The 21549-nt window shown below is 44.4% G+C and overlaps 1 long non-coding RNA gene across 1 annotated transcript; it reads right to left on the bottom strand.

The window, feature by feature from the left end:
* Positions 1 to 15523: 15523 nt before the first annotated feature.
* LOC137206642 (uncharacterized) lies at positions 15524 to 19986 on the bottom strand. The gene is made up of 3 exons (XR_010934765.1): positions 17610 to 19986; positions 15952 to 16088; positions 15524 to 15803 (listed from the first exon to the last, which is right to left on the bottom strand). It is a non-coding gene; the product is annotated as an uncharacterized lncRNA (long non-coding RNA).
* Positions 19987 to 21549: the final 1563 nt, after the last annotated feature.

Raw genomic sequence — 21549 nt, 5'->3', positions numbered from 1 at the left:
ATTAATTAAAAAAATAAAAGAGATAATAAGGAAAAAACAGCAACTATCTTATGCTTGAGCTCAATACATCTATAATCTGATTTTTCAAGGAAATAAGTTTATGTGAAGTTGCAATAGAAGATATTTTAAACAAATTTCATGGGAAGAAATGAGGTATCGGCATGTCCTGGCCTGTTCTCCACTCTGGAGGGCCCTTCAACCAGCATCGACAAGTCTTATCTACCCTTCATTGCACAGAAATAAAAATCTAGGGACTCTCACCCAAAAAGAGGAAAGCCAGCATATGTATATATTTTAATGCAACCAGCTCTGACCACACCCTTTCAAAGTTATTGAGGTTTTTGCCAGTAGTAAGTTAAAAATTGTCAATTTATTATTTTTTATTTTATTATTATTTTTAAAGGGAATGTCTTGTTTGCAGGACCGCTGAGTTCTTCTATGCTGTCCCTTTGGTGGGGGGTGGGGGGAAGGAGGGGTGAGAGACACTGCGATGTGTTACAGTTTCCTGTGGCCTCCTGTTTCTTTTCTTTTTTTTTTTAATAGCCGTTCTTTTTTTAAAAAAAAATATATATATATATTTATTTATTTGGTTGCCCCGGGTCTTAGTTGCGGCATGTGGGCTCTTTAGTTGTGGCATGTGACCTCTTAGTTGTGGCATGTGAACTCTTAGTTGTGGCATTCGAACTCTTAGTCGCGGCAGGCATGTGGGATCTTGTTCCCTGACCAGGGATCGAACCCGGGTCCCCTGCATTGGGAGCGTGGAGTCTTAACCACTGCGCTGCCGGGGAAGTCCTAAAAATTGTCAGTTTAGCAGGAACTTGAAATGTGATTCCAGTCCATGCTGTGAGACCATGATTCTCTGTGGCCATTTGGGACTCTCTTAGGGTCACATGTGGTGCTTTCGAATCCCGGGTAAAAGAAGAGGCTCCCTGGGGAGAGGCTGAGCCTGGAGGACCCAAATGGGTGTCAGGACACCAGCTGGCTAGCGCTTCTCTGAGCGCTGTGGGAGAGTGAGGGGGGCAGAGGTCGTGCAGGTAACCGGGTACACGGGGGCAAGGGGTGTAGGCAGGTGAAACGAGAGGCCACAGAAGGGCTTCCCTTAACAATAGCCAAAAAAAGCCAAAGCACCCTCCCGGAAACTGGGAAGCATTTTACTCTCTTGCGTTAGATTATTTTAAGCTTCCATCTCAGAGCCCATGTCTCAGCCCCAGATTCCTATCCCTTCACTCGTTTTGCTGCCTCTCGTCCCGGTTGTGCCATTGACATACGCCTGCTCCGTCTCTCAAAGGCAAGTCCTACTTACCTCCCTCCCAGCTCTTTGTTCTGAAGAAAAGGTCCTCTCATCCCGCAAGCTTTGCCTCCATGGACACTTGGCTGCCCTGGAAAAGGGCTCCTTGCTTTTGTAACGAGTGCTTGGGAGGATGTAGGTCAGGTTTGCCCTTTTGAGTTAATGAGACGTGCTCAGAATCAGAGTGAACTTGACCGTGGCGCAGTGCTCCTCCCCAGCTTGGGGGAAGTTTCTATTCTTACCTAAAAACACAGATCAATCCTTTCTCTTTCCTGCAGTAACTTAATTGTATTTTTCAAAGGTATTAGCACCAATACTTTCCCTTCAACTTCTCATTTTGAAAATTTTCAAGCATACAGAAAAATGGAAATAATTAAAAAATGAAACCCATGTGCTCTTGGACTAGATTCACCAATTCTGCCTCATTTGCTTGCTTTCTTTGGCTCTGTCTCTCTCTCCCTCCCTCTTTTTTCTCTGAGTTTATATACATATATTAGCTTTTTTCGCTGAACTATTTGAAAGTAAATTGTAGTCACCACGCCGGTTCACTTCTAAATACTTCGGCATGAATCTCCTTAGAATTAGAATATTCACTTACATAACTCTGATGTCATTATCCTACCTGACAAAATGAACAACATTTCATTATATCATCTCGTATGCAGTCTATACTCTTTGGTTCAATTCAGGATCCTATTAAGTTTCTTTATGATACAACAGTCCACTTGCTTTTATGTCTTTGTGACGTTGTATTTTTTGAAGAGTGCAGGCCCATTGCCTTGTACAACATTCTACCTTGTAGACTGATCTGACTGTGTCCTCATGGTGGTGTTTGCTTTTTTTTGGTAGTGCCTGTGTTTTTGCCGTAACTTGGAGTAAAGACGAAATGTATAGTTAGATTCCGGTTAAATAATTCTCTGAAGAATGTTACACAGGTGGTGTTGAGAACTTGTATTTCATTATAAGAGTAACAGGATGTTAGATTGTCCTAACATTTGTGATGAAATTTCATGTTTTTGGCTAAGGTTGTGGCCACCAGACCCCTCCACTATATAGATAGATTTTCTTTTTCAAATTGGTAAATAATTGGGGGCGGTGAATACTTTGGGACTGTGTGAAGAGAATGTCACTAGCAATATTTTGTCCAACAATTTAAGAATCCATGATGATCCCTGCCTGTATGAGTTATTATATTGTGGCTGCAGGTTGATGATTTTTTTAATTGTGCAGTCTATTTTATATTTATTAGCTGGCCTTCTGTAAAAGAAGAGCTTTCTCTCTCCACCTCCGTTTCTCTCTCTCCCTCTCACTCCCTCCCCATACCCCTCTTTGCATATCATTATAAATTCATGATTTTTGCAGTTTAATTTGTTATAAACAGTGACCATCATTTTTCTAATGCCCACGTTGTCCTAAATTTCACCAGTGGGAGCCCCTTTATTTGGGCCCCATAACCATTTATGTGACCCCATGAGTCTTTGATCACCACTTTGTTTTCCAGCGCAAGTTGTCCCAGACTCATCTCGTGCTTTCTCTGACCAAGATCTGGAATCAGCCGTTGCTCCAGGACACCCTGGTTTCTTGTAATGGGGAGAAGCATTTAGAAACCAAAATCTGGGTGCCATGTGTGCTCATGGCTACTAGCCATTTCACTGAACAAAGCTGGCAGATATATTTTCAAAATAATCATGAGTTCTTAATGAATTTCCCACACAAATGTCAGAGTATAAGGCTTTTCCTTACCTTTTCTATTTTCATTTCTTTTTTTTCTTACAGAGAAACTTTTGTTTCTTAAGAAGATTAATATATTTACCTTTTGCCTTATCCAGAATAAAAATAAAATTGTTTTAGAATTATAGTACTGTATCGGTCAGGGTTCCTCTAGAGAAACAGAACCAGTAGGAGGCATATATATATATACATCTTTCTCTTTCTCTTTCTCTCTCTCTCTCTCTTTCTCTGTATGAGATTTGCTATAAGGAGTTGGCTCACATGACTATGGAAGCTGATAAGTTCCAGGATCTGCAGGGTGACTTGACAAGCAGGAGACCCACAGACAGCCAATGGTGTAGTTTCAGTTCAAAGGCTGGCCGGCCTGAGACCCAGGAGGAGTCAGTGCTTCAGTTTGAGCCCACAGGCATGGAAAAAATCATGTCCCCGCTGGTAGACCACCAGACAAGAGGAGTTCCCTCCTACCTGAGAAAGAATCAGCCTTTTTGTTCTATTCAGGCCCTTGATGGGTTGGATGAGACACACCCACATTAGGGAACGCCATCTGCTTGACTCAGTCTACCAATCAAATGTTAATCTCATCCAAAAACATTCTCAACAACTCACCAGTGAAGGTGACACACAAAATTAATCACAAATACCAGTATTACAACTATCCACAAACCTAGCAACTTTCAGCTTTCTTTCCATTCGTTTTGACCTTAGAATGTATTCCATTACAGATGTTAGAGATAAAAGTGACTTGGATTAGTCAGAATTAGAAGCTCCTTAAAATCAAAAGTTACTTGAAATAGTTATTTTTCCAAGGGTGGCTATCTTATCAACTTGATATATATTTAAGTTTATTCGCTTCTGTTTGTCTTCAGTTTTGGAGTTTAAAAAATCCATTTGGATTTAATTTTGGGGTTTTTTGAGTATATAAAATGTTTATATGTTCAAAATCAAAAAGATATAAAGAAGTATACTCCCAGATATCTCACTTCCACCCCTACCTCCCTTCCTGTTTCTACCCACTCATCAAATTCATCATCCTTGTGTTTCTTTTTGCAAATACGCTACATAATATTGATATTGACTGGGACCCTTCTCCAATAGAACCATCTCTATTCTTGGCCAGTAAAGCATCACAAGTCCACTGCACACATTTCACAGAAGGCACAGCAGCGCTTAGGTAGCGCAGAAACATCTGGACACAGGTTGCTGGCTAACTTCTTGTTAGTTAACTGACCTTAGTCAGATATTCATATGATTATATTTAGGTTTGGTTCACTGGAATTTTCTTCAGTTTTTTATAAACCCCATACATATCTTGTTATTTTGATTTACATGATTTAATTATTATTTCCATTTTAGCAAACACATTTCCTCTCTAAATTCAGTATTTCCTGACAAGGATGAGACCCTGGAGAATAGAACACAGGAAGTCATGAGGTACTTTCTTTGTCTGCTTAACAGAGAAGAGGCTTCAGTTGTACTAGTAACGCCAGGAAAGACCTCCACCTCAGCCCCGCCCCGATTCACGGGAGGAAGTGCTCATCTCCACATGCCAGGATGTAGTCTGACAGCCAACTCCCTAGAGGAGGGAAGGACTGAAAACACCCAGCCTATCAGTAGCATCTCAATGTTGCTCATTTTTCCTATTGGTTCCCCTTATAATGCTTTAGTCTGTCTAACCCCTTATTACTGATTTTATAATGTTCTCACTGTCAGTATCTATTATATTCTACTTTTTCAACCCATTGTTCCCCTCCTCCTTCTTTTAACTGTCATGCTGGTCATTATATCCTTTTTTTCCTCTCATCTTGGGGGCCCTTTTTGCCAGAAAGAGTAAACTTCAGCTGGTATTTTGTCTTTACCCACTTTAGGCTGCCAGGACAAGATGAGAAACTAGCAAACGTGCACTTCCGCCCGAGAGTCCTACCCCCCACCCCATTGTTGTTCATTCTGGCATTGACTTTTGTGACACGGACCTCAATGTCTCTTCAGTCGTGACGTGCTCAGGACAAACCTGTGGTGTAGTGGATCCCAGATGCCGGGTGCCTAAGGACCCCCTGGCCTGCAGAGGCTCATGTTCTCTGATTGCGTTCCCTTCCCCGCCCACATGTAAATGGATCAGACCGCAGGCCTAGGCAGGCTCCAGGGATCTGCGTTTTAAGCGAGTGCCCCACGTGAGTGTGTTGCCAGGGCTCTGGAGGCCTCATGTGAGAGTGTGCTTCTCTAGACCCACAGTGCTCTGCGGCGTGAGAGTTCACTGCCTTGTGCGGTGACCAAGAGCTGCCGTGACAGGCACGTGGAGTTGCTACCGCATGCTGTTTCGCCCACTCACAAGTTTCATGCCTCTTCTTAGTTGCCTTCATACCGACTGAGGACAAGAATGGTGGTGGCGTGCCAGGTAAGCCACTGAGTTAGTGTTTTTAACCTCAATGGCTTACTTATCTACGCTATTCTTCACTGAGTAGTAAAGACGTGATAACAGCTCGTTTATGCCACAGGTAGCTCCTAACCCATAGTAAAGATGGCTTTATACAATTCAAATTGAGTTTTGTGTTTTTCCAGTATAATGAAGAAAAGTGACGTGGACATATCCCTGAGCGATGGCCTCATGGCGGCCGAGATGCAGGCTCCGCCATGAGAGTCCAGAGTTCAAATCCCCATCTCACTACTTACGAGCTTGGCCAGTCTCTCACTTACTCCAAGCCAGCGTTTCCTCATCTATAAATGAGGAGGAAGGTGGTTCTAGCTCCCTCACAGAACTCTCGTTAGGATTAAATGAGATGATACATGTAAAGTGATTGAAACAGTGCCTGGTCCAGAGTAAACCCTTATTGTTACCATCATCCAGAGGAATGGCTACTTAAGTGCAATTCCTAATATTTAGGGAGATTGTTGGCAGATTTTTACACAGATGGAAAGCTTGGATACCTCAAGATTTTACTATCTTGAGGCAAATTCAAACTCCTTTATCTCATCGTCCATCTGTTCCCTTTCTCCATGCTGCTAGGAACCACTGGATTCAATGGAGCCACTATATTCAAGGAAGGATATCGGGATCAGATGAAAGGAACTGAAGAAAGTTCAAGTATTTTTGTTGGAACTGCTGGCATTCTGTGAAAGCTTTCTCTGGTTTGAGTGTGGGGTGGATGTTCGGTGAATATTGAGGTTTTGCAGAGCAATGTGGGGCTATCCAGGGGACAAACAGGAAGCACGGCCACCTCTCCTGGCTGTTTGACTTTGATTTCAGCACCCAGCTCTGCACTCCCATTTCTGCTGAGAACAATAATACCTGTCCCATATTCTGCTCAAAGATCATGTTGGAATGCACAGAATGTCTGGAGGGTAGGAACAGATACCATCACTATCATCAGGGTTTTCACAATAGCTTCCCTCCTTTGTTCCAGCTATAAGGCTAGACACTATAGCCAGGGAAGCTGGGGGTCTGGGGCGAGGTTGCCCCCACTCTTAAGGCTACACTGTGAAGTGTGGACAGGACAAACCACAGTTACTAGTGGCTCCCTTTCCAAGGCTGTTAAGGCTGCAGCTGGCTCTCATTTCCATCCCTTTCTGATTTTTTGACCCCTTCACTTCATCAGCTCTTTCTTCCCATCTTGTTCTTTTTCATAGCTGCTCTCTCTCCAGTGGCTTTCCTCTTGTCTACAAATGGCTCCAGTCTCCCCATCCTCAACAAAACCTTTCCTAGGTCAGCTTCCACTCTCGACACCTGTCCTGTACCTGCCCTTCACTGGCTTCCACAGTCTCACATGCTGCCCTAGACGTTTCTCCAGGTGCACTTTGCTCTGCTCTTTGTCATCTCGTTTCCTTACCTGTCCCTTGACTTCACAGTCAGTTAAGAGTGGCCTCCAGTTACCAAACCCACTGGACGCTTTTCCATCCAGTCTCTTCAGCAGCATTTTGACACCCTACCTCCTGTGGTTTCTGCACCTGAGTGCTGTCCTGGTTTTCATTTCTTTTCTTTCTTTTTTTTTTTTGGAGGGGGGGTCCAATTATTCCCCTCTTGTTAAGATGACATAAATGGAAATGACATTTTTCAAGATTCTCTTTTTGATCTTTTTCTCTTGTTACACTCATTTGTCCCTTGGCGATGTCATCCTCTTTCATGACTTCAAATCTGGGACAAATCAGCTAAGAGTGGTCATCTAGGTCCCTGGTACCCACTGCCCACTTCGATGTTGTGTTTGTTTTTTATCCTTCTTTCCATGAATGTGGTGCATCACATTGACTGATTTTTCATATGTCAAAACATACTTGAATCTCAGGACAAATCTCACTTGATCATGGTGTATGATCCTTTTAATATGTTGTTGAATTTTGTTTGCGGTATTTTGCTGAGGATTTTTGCATCTATGCTCATTAGGGATACTGATATGTAATTTTCTTGTCTTCAGTGTCCATGTCTGGCTTTGGTATCAGGGTAACAGTGGCCTCATAAGATGAGTTAGGAAGTGTTCCTTCTTCTTCAGTTTTTTGAAAGAGTTTGAGAAGAATTGGTATTAAGTTTTATTTAAATGTTCGGTAAAATTCACTGGTGAAACCATCTGGTCCAAGACTTTTCTTTGTTGGGAGGTTTTTGATGACTCATTCAGTCTCCTTACTCATTATTGTTCTGGTTATATTTTCTATTCCTTCATGATTCATTCTTGTTAAGTTGTATGTTTCTATGATTTTACCAATTTCTTCTAGGTTATCCAATTTGTTGGCTTAGAACTGTTCATAGTAGTCTCTTGTGATTCTTTGTATGTTTGTGGTATCAGTTGTATTTATTACTTACTTCTATTCCCGTTTCCAAGTTCTACTGTGTTGGAGTCAACTTTGGCTGCATAACAAACAACCATAAAACCTCAGTGTCCTTAAACAACAAGTATTTGTTTCTCACTCATGTGTATGTTGGTGGACCTGGGCAGAGATCTTTCAGGCTGAGGTTCAACGATGTTTCATTCTTTTGGAGAGGCTGTAAGCAGCCTGGAGCATGTTATTCTCATGGCGAAGGTCAGAAACTCCCAGAGGAGTAAGTGGAAGTGTGATGTGTCTTAAGGTCTAAGTTCAGAACTAGTTCTTCTGCTCTGATTCCATTGACCAAAGAAAGTCACGCGGTCAAGCCCAACATTAGTGGATGAAGGTTTTGAGAAGGAGAAATATAGTCTATTTCCCCTACACCCTTCAAGGTTGTACAAAGAACCCTGCTTTCTGATTTACTTTTTAGGAGTTTATATTGGGATTATAGTATAGGTCATTTACTTTCTATGGTCTATTGAGAGTTAACGTTGTACCAATTCACATAAAATGTAAGAACTTTGCAAGTGTGAAGCCCACTTTCCAGCCCCATCTGTTATGCTACAGTTGTTATATGTAATATGTCTGTATATTTTATGCACTGCAAAATACATTTTTCTTTTAGCTTTGAACAATCATATGCATTTTTATGAAATTAAGAGGGAAAACTAGCCATATTTACCATTTCCAGTCTTCTCCACTGTAGATGCAAATTTCCATTTGTTGTCATTTCCTTTCATCCTAAAGAACTTACTTTAGCATTTACTGTCCTCCAGGTCTGCTGACAAAAAAATTCTCTCTCACTCTCCTTTTCTTTTTTTTTTTTTTTTTTTTTTTTTGCGGTACGCGGGCCTCTCACTGCTGTGGCCCCTCCCGTTGCGGAGCACAGGCTCCGGACGCGCAGGCTCAGCGGCCATGGCTCACGGGCCCAGCCGCTCCACGGCATGTGGGATCCTCCCGGACCGGGGCACGAACCCGCGTCCCCTGCATCGGCAGGCGGGCCCTCAACCACTGCGCCACCAGGGGAGCCCTCCTTTTCTTTTTTTTAATCTGAAGTGTCTTTATTTTGCCTTCACTCTGGAAGGATACTTGAGTTTGATAAAGAATTCAATGTTGACATCTTTTTCCCTTCCAGTTTTTAAAGATGTCATTCCACCTCTCCTGGCCTCCTTGTTTTCTAACTGGTTCCTATTAGCCTTCACTCTATGACCGTATTGTCCATGCTGGAAACTTCCTTCTTTTCCAAGAAAGATGCTTACTCTGTTTACAGATTCATTCTTGAGTTTTATCTCAGGAGAAATTGCCCTAGTCACTTGTGATTGGGAATATACTGGAAGGGGGAGGGGCACGGCTGACACCGTGGTTGTGTAGGCAAAAGAAACAACTGTACTTTTATTTCAGATGATACGTCTGTAGATCCAGAAAATTAAAGAAGTCTTAATATTAGAATTAATAAAAGAATTTTATTATATAACCAGATACAGTATAAGTTTACAAAATCAAAACCGTTTCTTTATGATAACAATAAAAAGTTGGAAGTTATATTTTTTTATAAGTACCATCCATATATAGAAAAAACTATAACATATTTAGAAATAAATTTTTAAAAGGCTCAGCATGCTTATGAATATAACTGTTAGATATTATTGAAGAACATGAAACAAAGCCTGAATAAACAGAGAGGCAGTTCATATTCTTAGATGGGAAGATATAATTACAAAAATATGATCTGTCATTCCAAGTTATTTTAATGTAATTTCAACGGATTCTCCATTTTTTGGAAATAAATAAAATTATTACATAGTTCATATATAAGAATACATGTCTAAAAACAGTGGAAGAAAATAGAGTTTGATATTGGATTCATGAATATATGGAAACAATATACACAAAGGTGGGATTCCAAGCCATATTAGAAAGTAAGCCATATTCTTAGTAAGACAGTAAATACTGAAGCAATGAATGAAAGCAAAAATATATAACATGATAGAAAATACCTCTAATTATATAATTATACATACATGAATGTAAATACATATATACTTGAGTACAAACAATTTTTTGAGATGTATCTTTTTATTTATTTTAAAGTTTTATTGGATTATAGTTGATTTACAATGTTGTGTTAGTTTCTGCTGGACAGCAAAGTGAATCACTCATACATATACATATATCCACTCTTTTTTAGATTCTATTCCCATGTAGGTCATTGCAGAGTATTGAATAGAGTTCCCTGTATATACAGTAGGTTCTTATTAATTATCTGTTTTATAGACGGTAGTGTGTATATGTCAATCCCAATCTTCCAATTTATCCCTCCCCCTTCCCCCTTGATAACCATAATTTTGTTTTCTACATCTATCACTCTATTTCTGATTTGTAAATAGGTTCATTTGTACCATTTTTTTAGATTCCACATATAAGTGATATTATATGATATTTGTCTTTCTGTGTCTGACTTACTTCACTCAGTATGACAATCTTTAGGTCCATCCACGTTGCTGCAAATGGCATTATTTCCTTCTTTTTTATGGCTGAGTAATATTCCATTGTATATATGTACCACATCTTCTTTATCTATTCCTCTGATGATGGACACTTAGGTTGCTTCCATGTTCTGGCTATTGTAAATAGTGCTACAGTGAACTTTGGGGTGCATGTATCTTTTTTTTTTTTTTTTTTTTTGTGGTACGTGGGCCTCTCACTGTTGTGGCCTCTCCCGTTGCGGAGCACAGGTTCTGGACGTGCAGGATCAGCAGCCATGGCTCATGGGCCCAGCCGCTCCGCAGCATGTGAGATCTTCCCAGACCGGGGCACAAACCCGTGTCCCCTGCATCAGCAAGCAGACTCTCAACCACTGCGCCACCAAGGAAGCCTGCATGTATCTTTTTGAATTATGGTTTTCTCCAGATATATGCCCAGGAGTGGGATTGCTGGACCATATTATAGCTCTATTTTTAGTTTTTTTAAGGAACCTCCATACTGTTCTCCATAGTGGCTGTACCAATTTACATTCTCAGCAACAGTGCAAGAGGGTTCCCTTTTCTCCACACCCTCTCCAACATTTATTGTTTGTAGGCTTTTTGATGATGGCCATTCTGACCAGTGTGAGGTGACACCTCATTGTAGTTTTGCTTTGCATTTCTCTTACGATTAGTGATGTTGAGCATCTTTTCATGTGTTAGTTGGCAATCTGTGTATCTTCTTTGAAGAAATTTCTGTTTAGGTCTTCTGCCCATTTTTGGATTGGGTTGTTTGTTTTTTTGATATTGAGCTGCATGAGCTGTTTGTTTATTTTTAAAAATAATTATAAAGCAAAATACACACTAAATAGTTTCCAAAGACACACTGAATAGAATCCAAAGACAATTACTAATGTACCAGGGAAAATATAATATACACATATGGTGATCCTGTGCAATATATAAACATATATACGGTAATCCCTTCTATATAGAGAAATCATACAAATAAAAGACAAACAACCCAACAGAGATGGCCACATATTCTCAGGTCACAGTTTAGAGTTGTTTCTGGAAAGCAGCTGTCCAATCAGGAACCAGATTTCCTAGCCCCTCCCCACTTGCATCTAATGACATCATGTGACTAGTTGTCACTGATGAAAGTGATTGTGTCATTGCTAGGGTCAAGGAAGTGAAGGAAAGGCGTCAGTTTTCCATCTTCTCTTCCTACAGCTCTAAGGAATGTGGCGCCAGAAGATGGAAGAAGTCCACGTCCCTGAATCATCTGGAAGGCTGCCTTCCAAACTCACTGGACAGTTACATGAACGAGAAATAAGTGTATTATCTTATGCTTCTGAAACTCTGAGGTTTCTTTTTTATTAAGGCTAGCATTACCCTAACAAATACAGGATATGAACGTAAAATTCACAGGAGGGAATGGCGCAATACCCACTGAACATATGACTAAAATTTTAACCTCCCTAGCAGTCAAGAAAATGCAAATTAAACCACAGATATACCATTTTAAAACTCCATCAGATTTGCGAACATTAAAAAAGCAATAATATTTAGAGCAGCTAAAATGCAAGGGCAGCCACTGCTGGTGGAAGTGTGCAGGTGCCACAAGCTCTGGGGGATGCAATCTGACAAAATTTATTAAAGTTAAAATATATATTTGTTATACAACATCACATGTGACATACATTTGTTCTTGTTTTTCTTGCCAGAATGTGTAACCTGAATCTAGCCAAGCCTCTAGACCTAACTTCCAGTTTCAGAAATACCAGAAATAGAGGAAAAGTTAAATAATACCATAGAGGGAAATAGTCAGAAATCCAGGATGTGGGACACTCTACAAGATAACTTAGCCAGACACCTTAAACACCAATGTCTCAAGGAAAAAGTGACAAACTCTTCTTCACTAAAAGAGACCAAAGAGGTACAAAAACTAAGTGCAGTACGTTAGCTCAGATTGACTTCTGGCTAAGAAAGAAGGTATGAAAGACATTCTCAGGACAGCTGGGGGGATATTTGAATGTGGACTGAATATTAGCTGACATGATGAAATTATTCCTAATTATCCGAGGTAGGACAGTGGTTTTGTAGCTATCTAGAAGATGCTCTCTACTCCTAGAGAGGCATGCTAAAATATTTAGGGGTGAATGGTCATGATATTCAGGGGGGAATTGTCAAGTAGTAGAGCAAACACGGAAATTATACTTATAAATAGAGATAAGGCGTATGCATACATTTTCGCCTAGCAAGTTCATCCTATAAATAGAGATAAGGCGTATGCATACATTTTCGCCTAGCAAGTTCATCTGTGCAAACTTATACTACACAATAAATATATTAACACATAAGAATGAAAGGATAAGGCTGTTTGTTGTTTCATTGTTTATTGTGACAAAAAATTGGAAACACCAGCAAGAGAATATGATGAAGAAATTATGGCATATCCATGCCACGGACTACCGCACAGCAACTGCAGAGAATGAGTTAGATCTCTCTGCATTGAATCGAAGGGATATGCATGGTATATTGTTAAGTAAGAAAACAGTTGTAGAATAAAAGTATAGTATAAATTCACCTTGTATAAGACAATATTGTATCAAAACAAAACATACCCTCTCTTATCTAAATACCTATCATCTATCTATCTATCTATCCTCTATCTATCTATCCTCTATCATCTATCTACATACGTACGTGTGTATGTGTATATATGGAAAAGAGAGTTAGAGCGGGAAAGGTACACATCAGGTTGTAAACGTTGGTTGTCTTAGAGAGGGAGGTGGGAGATTAACTTTTTTCTTTAAATATCTGTGTATCATTTCACTTATTATAATTAGTGTGAATTACAATGGAATTTTATTTTTAAAAAACCTTATGATAAACTCTGGTCTGCCTATGACATCCCTTCTTGTTTCCCAACATTGTAATGGGTTTATTCTTCTTTAAAAGTGTCATTTCTTATCATTTCAATGGGATTTTGGGAAGAGACAGCAAGTTAATTCACACTCGGTCTATGATCTTAAACTTGAAGTTCCCTCCACCATTCTTTCCAACTTCTCTGCCTGCACTCATGCAGTTTTCTTCTACCTGGAACACTCTCATCTGAGCTTAGGGTTTCTAACTAAAAATAATGGATGTTAGTTTTGGTTAGGAAAAGACGTGACCTGTGACCAGTGCCTGTCTTAAAAATTCCTCCATTCTCTTAAAGAGATAATGTGGTAGAACTAAATTTCCAGCTGGCCTGATAATGTACACGCTGCCTCTAGGGGATCTGGAAGAGATCTTTACTCTCTGTCAGTGGCACAGACTAGGAGCCATCTGAAGCCATGAGCCTATTTTTCAGTTGTTATCTGCTGCCGTGGTGTAAGTTATAAGGACAGCTTTATAGCAAGCAGTTTGGTAGAAGGGCTAAGCCAACCCAAATCACCAGTCCAATCACCAGTCCAATTCATATTAGCTGTGGTGCTTGCAGCAAAGTGGCCACTGAAGAAACCAGATGGCCACATCTACCTACACAAGAGAACTTACAGAGGGAAAATGACAGGCTCAGACCTTTAGACTTTGAGCTCTATTGCCTGGTAGAAGCACACACAGTGTGTAGGGCACAAATTGTCTGCAGAAGCTACTCCTACCTTTAGGAGGTGAAAATGCAGCAACTTGCCTTTCACTTTGCTCTTGAGCGCTGAACACCCTAGAAACTAGAGAAGAGGAATAGGGTGACATCCTAGAATGGTGCCAAGTGCGAGGATACTTCTGTCCTATATGAGTTCGCACAGAGGGGTATTTGCAAGAGGCTCGCACTAATCTGATGAATCCCATGACCCTCTGCGGTGTCGGCCAGCTTTCCCCACAACTATCAATACACTGGTGCTCCGTCAGTGGGTCCACGTACGATGCGGCCGTAGTGGCAGCGATGGAAGCCCTGCATCTCCTCCACGTGGCGACACGGACTTCTCCTCCCTGCGGGTGACCTGGGGCGAGTGCCTGACCTGCCAACAGCAGAAACATGTGGAGCCCTGGACGTGACATCACTCCTGAAGGCCACCTGCAGGTAGAGTGATCCCACTGGGTCCCTTCTATTCTATTAAGGAGGGAGAAGCAATTTATACTATGGGAATAAGCCCTTATTCTAGATGGGGGCTTTCCTTTCACCTGAAATACTTCTGCACCATCACCATCCATGGGCATAGAGACTACGTTATTTACTGTCATGGGGTCCCTCACAACCTCACTTCTGGCCAAAGAACTCATTTCATAGCCAAAGAAATGCAGCCGTGGGCTTAGGCTGGTGGACTGCTTCGTCTTGCCATGTGTCCCATCACCCAGAAGCATGTGGCTTCAGAGAACCGAAGAGTGGCCCTCAGAGGAAGTAGTTATACTGCAAGGTGAGGGACAACACCTGAGATGCTGGACGCCGCTCTGCAGTGTGTGGTAATGGAAACGTGGTGCGGTTGCCCCCATAACCAGAGCTGAAGGGTCTAGAAATCAAGGGGTGAAGATGAACTTGGCTCCTATCACTAGTAAATCCCCTGGAGAAACTGCCTTCCCGTCTCAGCAACTTTGGGTTTAGAGCTCTTAGTGACAACAGATGCTTCCAGCAGGGCACACAATGCTTCCATCAAATTGAAAGCTGGGACTTCTACCTGGACATTTGGGCTTTCACGCCACCGAACCAATAGGCAAAGAAGCGTTTGCCCTCTGGCTGGGATGATTGATCCTGATTACGTAGCAGAAGATGAGGCTGCCGCTACACAAAAGGGGCTGGGAGGACTGTGTCTGGAGGTTGGGGGATCCTCTGGGGGCAGCTCTTGGTCCCATGAAGTTCTGTAACAAACGTTGACGGAAAACTCTAGTAACCTAAGAACAGTAGGACTGTAGAAGATTCAGTCCCTTAGGAATGAAAGTAGGAGAAGCAAAGTAGAGAACTCGGACTGACCTAGTGGCTGTCTGTCTGTGAGGAAGGGGAAGAAGGAAGTTACAGAAATCAGCAATGACCTGTGTCTTGTATAGAAATGGAGACTGTAGCAGCGATGCTTTGTCCTCTTTGCTTGTCATCACATCACTTCACATCAGCCTTGCTGTTGATGGATAGCTTTTTCATTTCATCTCCAGGTTACAGAAGTTCAAGTGGGATTGTGACTGAGCTAGAAGAGGAGTTCATGAAAATCTGAGCTAGGGAGAGGACAGGTAAGACCCAACTTTTTTTTTTTTAATAGATAAATTTATTTATTTATGGCTGTGTTGGGTCTTCGCTGCTGCACGTGGGCTTTCTCTAGTTGCTGCGAGCGGGAGCCACTCTTCATTGCAGTGCGGGGGCTTCTCCTTGCGGTGGCTTCCCTTGTTGCAGAGCACGGGCTCTAGGCACGCGGGCTTCAGTAGTTGTGGTGCACAGGCTTAGTTGCTCCATGACATGTGGTATCTTCCTGAACCAGGGCTCGAACCCGTGTCCCCCACATTGGCAGGCGGATTCTTAACCACTGCGCCACCAGGGAAGTCCCTAGGACCCGATGTTTCACCTTCTGGGGGAGAAGGGGAGAAGGTCATCATTTGTAAGACAGATTGATGCATCTGATAGGACAGAGGCAAGTCGTCATCGTTGCAGGAAATCTCCAGTAAGGTAGAGGGCTGTGTATGGTAGTTGCTGGCCAAACAGGTATTGATTTTTACCTATTGTCCATTAGCTCTGCGACCATGCTTCTCTGTGCTGCTCTGGGATTCGGGGGCTGAGACTGTGCCAGCCACATTTCCCAGGCTCCCTCGCCAGCTTCCTACCAGGTGTGTTAGTCGTCAGCACTAGAGGGGATCTGGAAGGTGGAAGAGGGGGCAGAAGAGACTTGTGGTAGCTGCCTGTCTCCACGTGTCTGGACATCAGTGGGATAACACTTTGCTCTGGAGGCCAACAGCTCCGTGAGGCCCCTCATCCCAGCTCACAGCTGGTGACACCACCTCTTCCATGTTACTTCCCAGGACAGCTTCTGTAGTTCTTAGTCTCTGGGCTCCTCTAACATCTCATGTTGCAGTTTCAGCTTCCTATCACCTGTGTCACCAATTCCCTGTGTTGTTAAAACATCTCTGGAATATCTGGTGTGATTTCTGTTTTCCTAACTAAACTCACTATCATAAGTCTCTACCTTACTGTAACAGTCATGCCTGCTCTACTATCTATCCGCCTATCTATGTATCATCTATCTATCTGCCCATCTATTTATCTATTATTTATCTATCTGCCTATCTATCTACCATCTATCTATCTGCCTATCTACCTACCTATCTATCATCTATCTGCCCATATATCTATCATTTATCTATGTATCTATGTATCTATCTACCATCTATCTGCTTATCTATCTATCATCTATCTATCTCTCTTCAACCTACTTACCTACATACCTAAACACATGCACAGACTTTAAATGCCTGTACTTTTGACTTCCTGTAATTAAGGGGTGTGGTTTTTACCTTTTCTAAAAAAAAAGCAACAAATATCGTATATTAACGCATATATGTGGAATCTAGAAAAACGGTACAGATGAACTGGTTTGCAGGGCAGAAATAGAGACACAGATTGTAGAGAACAAACGTATATGGTCACCAAGCGAGGAAGTGGGGCTGGTGGTGGGATGAACTGGGAGATTGGGATTGACACGTATACACGAATAGGTATAAAATAGATAACTAATAAGAACCTGCTGTATAAGAATAAATAAATTTAATTTAACTTAAAAAAAAAAAGAAAGGAGACACATCAAACAAACAAAACTTCCACGATGTGCATTTTCATCAGAGTGTCCCAGTCCTGGGAGGATTAGAAACAGGGGCCCTGACCAGAGCCAGCTTGGCTGGCACTCCCCTCACCTCCGCGCGGCCGCCGGGTGGCCCTGGGCCAAGTTTGCTCACCTCTCTCTCCTGGGGCCAGCGTGCCCTGGGCGGGAGACAGGAGAGGGGAGGCGAGAGCATCACTGAGATCCCCTGTGTGGGTCCCCCTCCCTCCCCCCCCCGGGCCTCGCCCACCTCGCTGACACTGCCTCTGTGGACACTGGCCAACGTGAGCTGCCTGGTCCCATGTGGTTTTGTTTAACTCTGTAGAACTTTGAACCAACCCCAAGCTGCGCCAGTGGGGAGAACAAAGTCCATAAAATGTATGTATTTTATAAACGGTGAACTTCTGCAAAGAAACCAAACTCATTTAAGCCAAAGCCAAGGGGAGTGTGATGCTCTGACTGATGCATGAAAGACAGAAAGAAGGTTGCTTCCCCTGTGTGTTATTTGGGGTTTTTTTTTTTGTTTTTTTTTTTTTAAAAATGACTGTTTATTAAGGGCCTTACTTTAAAATAAACACAGAGAACTCTTGTGTTCTTTTTGTAATCACGTCGGAGTCCTTTGAAGCCAAGGATCCTGAGTGTGGCCGCGGACAGCTGTTGACCCTCTCCTGGGCTCCGTGTTTAGTTAGCTGGCTCTAGAAAACTCTGAACCTCTTTCACCCTTGAGAGAGGCTTTCGGAGTTGACGCTTAGAGCAGGGGGAGGGGAGGACGACCTCGGGACTTAGCATCTATATCCAAGCTTCTCTGCAGACAAGGCCCTCTCCCCGGGGACCACACAGCCTGCGCCCAGGGCCCTTCTTTCCCTGCGTGACACCCGCTGGGTCCCTTCCTGGCTCCCGCGGCAGGGGCGCGCTTTCCGTGGCGAGCTGCCCCCGTCCCGCGCGGCCCCTGAGCTGGAGAGACCCCAGCATCACAGCCTTCTCCTCTGCGCTCCCCCGTGGACCTTCTCTTCCTGGGCCTAGGAGTCGGCAGACAGCTTCATTTCAGTAAATGCCTCCGCAGGGCAGTTCCCCCGCCCCGGGAAATTTCCTGCTCTTCTTTGAACCTCCCTCTCTTGTGCTGCAGAGATCCCGGCTTCCACCTCCCCCACCCTACCAGCACGCAGCCATCGCCCGGCTATTCTGGTCATGGTCACTTCCTCCGGACAGTTCCTTGAATTGTTTCGATGCCATTGTATGAGTCACCGAGGCCAGCTTCCTTTCCCCTCTTAGGCAGCTGGGAAAATCCGGCTCCCTTCGTATTTTCCTTTGTTAACTGCTGTATCCTGAAGTCATTCGGGCCCGGCCAGGCAGGGGCGATGTGAGCCACGGGCCCGGCGGCCAGCTCTCCTGGACATCCCAGCTGTCCCTCGACGGGTGGAAGGCCATCCTGGGGGGAGGGGGAGGTGTCTGGAGGAGGAGCTTTTCCCACCTGGGGCTCAAGGTCTCAGTGGGTGAGTGTGGGACCCACGTCCTATCATTCAACTGGCGGTACGACATCTATGGAAGAGGACGACTGCTTTGTCCCCACATATGAAGACAGATTTTGACCTCGTGGTTTAGAAGATGGAAGCTTAAGCAGTGCTTTGCAAAAAGGCTGGAGACGCAATGGCTGATGCGTGTAGCTAATGGGGTGTTCACAGCCGGGGAGGCTGTTAAGACTGAGATGCGGCCAGAAGGGCCGGGATGGAAACAACCGTGGACCAGCAGGCTTTGCCTCGTGGAGCGTGGTGCTCCCGGGGCCTTGAAAGCATGCCAGGATCGAGCAGAGAAAGTGCCAGAAGGACTCTTCTGAGAAAATGGCTTAAAACCAGAGGTGGCTTAGCTTTGCTGACCATGTGGGTCACCGCCTTACCCCCAGCCTGGCCCTTCCTCTGCCTTCCACCCCACCACCCTTAGGTCCCGGTAAATGCCCAGGGTTCTGAGGGGCAGGGGAAGGGGGAGATCCTTTGGAAGGGCAGATACCCACTTAGTCAGAAGTTAGGGGAGAAAATGGAGCCCCGATCGATCAGCGCTGAGAGGGACCACTGAACGCATATCAATGACGTGGCCCCTGCGCAAACCCTGTTCGTACCCACTCACCTGGGGAGGTGCGTGTTTTATCATGATCCTTATTTTACAGCGTGGAGACGGAGGCTTAGAGGCCAAGGTCACAGCTGAGCAGAGGTCTGAGCCCAGGGGTCACTGACTCCAAAGCCTTGCCCCTGCCCACTCTCCCGTCTTGCTTCTCTGGATCCAGCGTGGTGGGCATGGGGTGAGCAGGGACTCCTGGCCTTGTCCTTCCAGAACTTACCAGTAACTGGACAGTATCCCAGCTTCAGTACCGAGCGGGTCGAGCCAGGGAGGGCAGGAGGCCCAGAACCTTCCCCCACCCCCTCCCGGGAGCCACCGCGGCCTGCACTTGCCAGTGTGAAGCAGCTGGGAGCGTGCGGTCAGCCCTGGGCTTGGTCCCGTATCTGTCCCCACCTCTCCCGAGTTCCGCCTCCACGCTGGGCCCGTGCTCTGCACCTCGCTGACTCACACCTGCATCTCTCCAATCCGTCTAATCCTTCGGACACATGACCAAGCTGGACGGTCTCCTGGCTTTTCGTGTCGCTTTGGCCCCGGCCTCTGAACCTGGGCCCTGCACCCCAGTTTCATGCCCTGCAGCCCACAGGCAAGGCCGACTCTGCTTCTCCACCTGGCTCGCCAGGGCCCCTGCTGGGAGGAGCGGTCTGGAGCAGAGACCTGGACCCCAGCTCCGCCTACATCGGCCTGGTGCCTGAGTTCCTCCCCGCCCTGGCTGGAGCGTGAGTTCTCCCAATCATGGTGGCAGCACAAATCCAGCCAGGGCGGGTCCACGGCATTAGCTGTCCAGGGTTCATGAGTGATCCTGGTTGGCAATTCCCCGTGTAGGAGGTGAGCCGGGGACCTGGTGTGTACGTGGCCCAGTTCACCGTTGGTGACTTTGGGAAAGTCACCTCCCCGCGCTTCCATTTCCTCATCCGCGTGCTGGGGACAGTAATAGAGCTGACGTCAGGAAGCTGATCTGAGGACTGAGTGAGTGAACACTCGCGAGGCGCTCGGAACAGTGTCCGGCTCAGGGCAGGCCCTGTCTGTGTGTTATCTGTTCGGACTGTGGTACGGAGGTTACCTCACTTCCTCAGAACTCCTGGCTTGTGGTCATTAAGCAGAGGACGGTCAGAGCCTCAGACCGAAGTACAGGCGTCCCTTGTGTTGTCGCATTTCGTTCTATGGCGTTTCGCAGATACCGTGCTTTTAACAAATTGAAGGTTTGTGACAACCCCGCGTCAAGCAAGTCTGTCGGTGCTGTTGTCCCAGCGTTTTGTTACCTTTTGGTAATTCTCACAGTATTTCACACTTTTCCTTATTATCATGTTTGTTACGGTGATCTGTGACCAGTAAGCTTTGACTACTGATTGCAGCTGCTATTGTAGCTGTTCCGAGGTGCTGCCACCTGCGCCCATAGAACACGGCAAACATAAATGCTGTGTGTGTTCCGACTGCCACCCCCCAGTCTCGTCCTCTCCTCGGGCCTCCCTCTTCCCTGAGACACAAAAATATTGAAATGAGGCCCGTTAATCAGCCTACAGTGGCCTCTAAGTGCTCAGTGACACGAAGGGTCAATGGGTGCGGACACTTCACCGCTGTCTTATTTTAAGGAATTGTCACCCCACCCAGCCTTCAGTGACTGTCCCCCCGGCCAGTCAGCAGCCGTCAACAGCAAGACAAGACCCCCCGACCCGCAAAAAGGTCATGACTCGCTGAAGCCCCAGATGATGGTTACAGCATTTTTCAGCAGTAAAGGATTTTTAATTAAGGCACGTACATCGTTTTTTTTAGACACAGTGCTATTACACACTTAGTGCAAACATAACTTTTATATGCACTGGGAGACCAAACCATTTGTGTGACTTGCTCTACTGAGACATTCGCTATATTGTGGTGGTCTGGAACTGAACCCACAGCATCTCCAGGTTCTGCCTGTAAACTAACTCTGCCCTACTAGTTCCAGCCATGCTAACGACCCATCAGATTCACACCATGTGATGCAATTAGCTCCAGATGATTGGTTGGCCCCTTCATTCCAGTTGACCCAGAGTTACTAGACCATGTCCGGGGGTTGGACTAGTTAAATGTACCTCCAGAGGTGGGAAGGAATTTTGAGTATAGAGGTAGCTCTGGCCTTTAAAATTCCTAAAATTCCCCATGTAGCTTTGGACACATCACACAATCCTTTCACCCACCCAGATCCTCATATCCAGATGGCTTCAATGAGTGGCCAGCACTTTCAACGCATGTGAATGTCTATTAAAAATGAGAAAGAATAATCCCTGCTTGAAACCTTCTGGTGTGTAGACCACAAAATAACAGAAAACTCCAAAGCGAGCAGTCAGTAGTGTAGACTGAAGGATGACCGACGTGTGATGAGTAACTACGTCATTAACTTTGTATGACAGACGAG

This window comes from Pseudorca crassidens, chromosome 1 (genome assembly GCF_039906515.1).
Source record: "Pseudorca crassidens isolate mPseCra1 chromosome 1, mPseCra1.hap1, whole genome shotgun sequence".
NCBI lineage: Eukaryota > Metazoa > Chordata > Mammalia > Artiodactyla > Delphinidae > Pseudorca > Pseudorca crassidens.
This window is presented reverse-complemented; position numbering and strand designations above follow the sequence as displayed.